We start from the raw sequence: 5,686 nt of genomic DNA, 5'->3' as shown, positions 1-5,686 counted from the left end.
CTCGCGTCGTCCCGGGAGCTGCACACCAGGGAGGCCGACGGCGCGACCTGGTCGAGGTGGAGACGCTCGTCGCGGGACTCGAGGCAGAGTAGAAATCCTCCTTTCCCCCGAGCATCAGCAACCCCCTCCTGTTTCCCCCCGCGCTGAGATAGTTGATTTCTGAGATAGTAGATAGTCGACCAAGGAGGCCCCTTTCCCACCCTCTACCAGACACTGTCCGCGAGGCCCGCGGAGTTGAGGCACCATCGCCGCTCCGCGTCTCATCACCAGACGGGTAGGCCCGACCCGGTCTCGGCCTCAGGCCCGCCTCATCCTTGAGGGTTCTCTTTTCTTTTGTTTTTTGGGAATGTGTGTTGTCGGCGCCGTCTGTGAAGTAAAATTGTATAAGTGTTGCCGTGTGCTCGCATAATCGGTATTATATCTGCATTGTTGCATTTGCTTTTTGTGTAAAATTGCATTGTGTTTCTTTTCCTTTTCTATGTGCTTTTGGTGGAATTGAATATGTGTGCTTTCCGTTCATCGCGAATAAATGTGCTTTGTGTTGAACTGTTTCCCGCTTCGCTTCGTCATTTCTTTCATTGAATCCTCATCTTGCTTCACGTAAAGGGTTGGTAGTGGGCTGAATACGCCCGATAATTAATCGAACCATCGAGGCCGACGATAACACCGCTCGGTTATCCCGATAGTACGGAACGGGTCGCTTAAGTGGCCCGTGTCCGAAGTCGACCTGCGGCGAGGTGCGATCGCCCGGTCTACCCTCCGCGTGGGTACTTAGGTAGGTCGAATTTGGCGAGCAACCCTATCCCACGCGGGGGCTGATTGGCTCGATCGCGGTGAGACCGACAGGTCCACCCGTGACTGGTTCCCGGCGTTAGTCCGAGAGGGTCACGACTGGATTGTCCGTCCGGTGGGCAACGTGCCGCAATTCGAGTTACGTGGCCGTCAGCACGCCGGCGGGCGCGAATCCGTAACAATATCATGATGTCAAGAAAGTACATCTTGTCACAATGGTTTTATGGATAACTAGCGGGGTACCCACCCACTGGTGGGTGGCGTTTGCATATTACTTGCTGAATAAAGTAGAGTCTGTATATTGCAAGAAGATTCGAGAGATGCTTGTGTAGTATGCGTCTAAGGGGGTCAAATGGGTCGAGAGGGTCTAAAGGTCCAAATGGTCGAAGGTGTCTAAAATGTGTAAATGTCTAAAGCGTTGAAGAGGTTTATCTGGTCGAAGGGGTCCAAAGGGCCTATGGGAATTTATAAGGGTCTTCAGAGTTCTAAAGGTTTTGCTGCTATCGTAGTTAAGAAAAAAGAGGTCTCAGGAGTTTAAAGGGTCAAAAGGGGTCTTAAGGAGCCTAAGGATCGATGGGGTCTAATGTGTGTAAGGGGTCTAAGGGGTCTGTAGGGGGCTGAAATGGTCTTTAAAGGTTTAAGGGGTCTAAATTTTCAAAGGGTCAATCGGTCTCAGCAGTCTCGAGGGTCTAAAGGTTTAAAAGGTACATTCAAGTGGTATGTAATTCATAGACATAGTCACAGTGAAACCGACGTTCACCCAATAACGTAATCAAGAGACATGTTGTCACGTGGGTCAACCGAGGCTTCACAGCCGGCTCCCTTCATGGCCGGCTCCCTTCATGGCCAGCATCTTTCATGGCCGGCTCCCTTCATCGCCGGCTCCCTTCATGGCCGGCTCCCTTCATGGCCGGCTCCCTTCATGGCCGGCTCCCTTCATGGCCGGCTCCCTTCATCGCCGGCTCCCTTCATGGCCGGCTTCCTTCATGGCCGGCTCCCTTCATGGCGGCTCCCTTCATGGCCGGCTCTCTTCATGGCCGGCTCCCTTCATGGCCGGCTCCCTTCATGGCGGCTCCCTTCATGGCCGGCTTCCTTCATGGCCGGATTCCTTCATGGCCGGCTCCCTTCATGGCCGGCTCTCTTCATGGCCGGCTTCCTTCATGGCCAGCTCCCTTCATCGCCGGCTCCTTCATGGCCGGCTTCCTTCATGGCCGGCTCCCTTCATGGCCGGCTCCCTTCATGGCCGGCTCCCTTCATGGCCGGCTCCCTTCATGGCCGGCTTCCTTCATGGCCGGCTCCCTTCATGGCCGGCTCCCTTCATGGCCGGCTCCCTTCATGGCCGGCTCTCTTCATGGCCGGCTTCACCGTGTTTTTGGTTTTCATTTTATACATATCTACTCCTTCAACAACACAATGAGTTTGAGAGTCCATTACATTGGAAAGATAAAGCTGCCAAACTGACTGCTCTTTCTTCATTGTCACATCTTACTCATTGGTGTTGTGACGTTTACTGGTCTTGGTGGACCATGTACAAGCCGGTTTTAATTGCAACAGAATTACAAAGTGGTGATTGGACAAGTTGAACGCCATGGGCCAGGCCTCATTCACACCCGAAACCAACAGCAGTTGCAACTGAGTGGGACCGTCCCATGATGACGACAAACACAAGATATCAGTTTCCTGCTCTCCAACATTTATTAATGAGAGGGGGTTACCCTCCGTTGCCTGAGTGGGGTGGAGTCCTGGGAAGTGGGAGAAGCAGGAGAGCTGGCAGGGCTGAGAATGGGGCAGGCTGATATCGGGGGCAGGAGAACCGATGGGGTGCGAAACTGTGTAGGGGGCAGGAGAGCCAGAACACCAGTGGGTAAAGGGGTCTTCAGGGTCTTCAAGGGTCTTAAGTGTCTTTAAGGTGTTTTAGGTCTTAAGGGTCTTACAGGTCATTGGGGGTGTTAAGGGTCTTTGAGGTCTTAAAGGGTCTTTGGGGTCTTACAGTTGTTAAGGGTCTTCAAAGTCTTCAGGGTTTTGGTGGTCTTAAGGGTCTTTGAGAGTCTTAGGGATCTTAACCGTCTTTGGGGTAGTCGGGGTTTTCAAGTGTCTCAATTGTGCTCGTGGAATTCAATGGTCTTAAGGGTCCTATGGGTCTTTGGGGTCTTAAGGGTCTTCGGGGTCTTATCTCCCAAGCATGAAAAAGTCTTCGCTCAAGCATGTATTCTAATCTTTCAAGCATGTAAAAATCAAGGTCTTATGGTTCTTTGGGGGTCTTTAAAGACTGAGGTTGTGGATGAAAATACTCTTCGGACAACCCCCGGGTCGGACTTGGTCTGTGTGACAAATTTGGTGGTTGTCGGTCCAGCGGTCCTTGCAAAAAATGCGAACAGACAGACAGACAGACAGACAGACAGACATCGGATGAATCTTATTTATCAGGTGATGTGAAGGGAAATGAACAGGAAAACACAATAATCACAATTATATTCAATAATTTATTTAACTAGAAAAACCCGCTCCCTAAGGTCGTGGTCCGTGGGGTGGGGGTCACGCGTACATTTGTATCCAAAGTCCTTTTCGCATTCATTATCCATTTTCACACTTGCTGAGCCGATGATGCTTTCGACTCGGCCATGTTATCATCCTTATGATTAATTATCACTATTATTATTATTATTATTATTATTATTATTATTATTATTATTACCTCTGCCACCAGAGGTTAAGGAAGTTATGTTTTCACTCCTTTCTGTCTGTCCGTTTGTTTATGTGCAGAATATCTCAAAAAGTTGTCGATAGATCTGGACGAAATTTTGTGGACAGGTTAGGTGTGTAACAAGGACGAACTGATGATATTTTGGTGAAGATCCGGATCCGAATCCGGATACTCGAAGTTTTTAAGTGATTCTTCATCATTGAGAGATAGGGCTCAAAAACGATATATAGCACGATATCTCAAAAATGTATTGGGCTACTTATGTTCTCGTGGATCAGGCATTACACGGCAGAGGTATGCACTTGGTAGAGTACCCTTAGAGTTAACATTAATATTATTATGTAATTCTTCTTCTTGGACCCATACTCTTGAACAAAGCATTGGACTTGCCAAAGCAGTTTTTCCTTGGCTATTTGGCACAATCTTAGACGGGTCACCGCTCCAACCATTTCTTGAAGCAGAGCTGTGCCACTGATGCTGTGCCCCTCTACCAGTACACTGGTACTCATTTCACTAACTTCAGAAAGAAGACAGGCTGAGTCAACCCCACCTGGTGTTAATTCAGCAGCCAACAGGACTTGAACTCAGAACCCTCAGATCCTAAGCCAGCCACCTTAACCACGAAGCCAACACCAGGCTTAATAGTATTATGTGATAATGTTAATATTATTTTTACGCCATTATCATCAGGAGGAATTGACTAATTTGTAGTTCTAATATTCTTATACTTCTGATTAGGTGTGCTGACCAGCAACTCTTAGTCTATACACCACCAGTGTGTAGGTACAAATGTATATGTCCAATTTTCTCCAAATTCCCCTCAAGTGAATATTAAACAACGCGAGCAACCATTATGGATGAGGTTATATCTCGAATATAGATCACAATCGGGCCATAATAGTGCCGCGTGGTCCCCAAGATACAAGTTCGATAAAATCCGTACACAGTCCACGTATAATCTGATAGCTTGGAAAATTGGACAGGCAATGGGATACATCATTCATGCATGAAGACTCATTTAAGCACCTTTATTAGCCAAAGATCATTGTGGCTGAGCTAGCGGCCTACTTCGAGGCCGAACTAGTTGAGGCGGCTCTGGCCTAGTCGTCTGTGGGGGATGCAATTAGCATAGAATGCCTCAAAGACATTGGCTTTCTGCCAAATTTCTTTCATTTTAGCATGAAAGAACAGTAGCGATTGTTTATAAGCAACATTGGATGAAATTTACTGAATAGTTTGTAATTATAATAATTTTTACTTCTGATAGGTGTGTCCTATTAATTGCCACGATAAGCTATTTACTGTATACACTTAAACACGGCATTTGTCCAAGGCACAAAACCGCCCGGGGAAGGGGAGACAAATGAAGTCGCTACAACCTCCGTCATATGATCCTTAACCCCCCTGGAAAGTTTGGTTGATATTGGATAAGTCACGACCGAATGCATCGTGGTCAAACAGACAAACAGATAGACAAACACCAAATTGCATATTTTAGTATGAAGAGGATATGAGCTATAATTCCGATCCGATTCAATTGAAGACCATGAGGAACACTTACTTGCCCCGTTATAGATAAACTACCCACACTATGACCACAGATTCGTGCTGCGAGGTTTAGCGGGAATGATGGAAAGAGAAAGAAATGGGAAACACCGCTTTGGTGAGAAATTGGCGACCACCTTGTGTAGTTGGTCCACAGCAACTTACTTAACATGCGTGAACTGCTATCTGAGCACTGCCTCTCCAACTACAGCAAAGGTCCACTTTGCAACTCTACTTGTGGTCATAACTGATTGGTAACTGCATGTACCAACCCTCCAATGGAGCTCTAACATTAACTGAACTCTACGGCGGTACACCCTACTGGTTTCCCTGAGAGGCATCCCTCGCCTGCCTGAACTTATAGTGCTCCACATCCCGTGATGTTTGAATGGCCCCCAGGGCGATCCAAAACCTCAATGAATGACATACAATGGAGGAGATGGAGAGAAGTGGACACCTGATCCATGGGACACATGGACCACTGTGCAGAATTAACCCCTTCATTACATTTTGTGCACACATACGCATTCACAAAAATACGTTTGCACACGTGGCATTATGAAAAAATTAATTTGTTGCCCTTTGTATCTCAGGGTTGTTCACACGTCACATGCGAACTACTTGTTCAATCCGGTCACAGTGTAG

This window comes from Eptatretus burgeri, chromosome 15 (assembly GCF_056783735.1).
Source record: "Eptatretus burgeri isolate ZD-2024b chromosome 15, Ebu_testis_v1, whole genome shotgun sequence".
Taxonomy (NCBI): domain Eukaryota; kingdom Metazoa; phylum Chordata; class Myxini; order Myxiniformes; family Myxinidae; genus Eptatretus; species Eptatretus burgeri.
The sequence above is the reverse complement of the archived record's forward strand: the minus strand, read 5'-3'. Positions refer to the sequence as shown.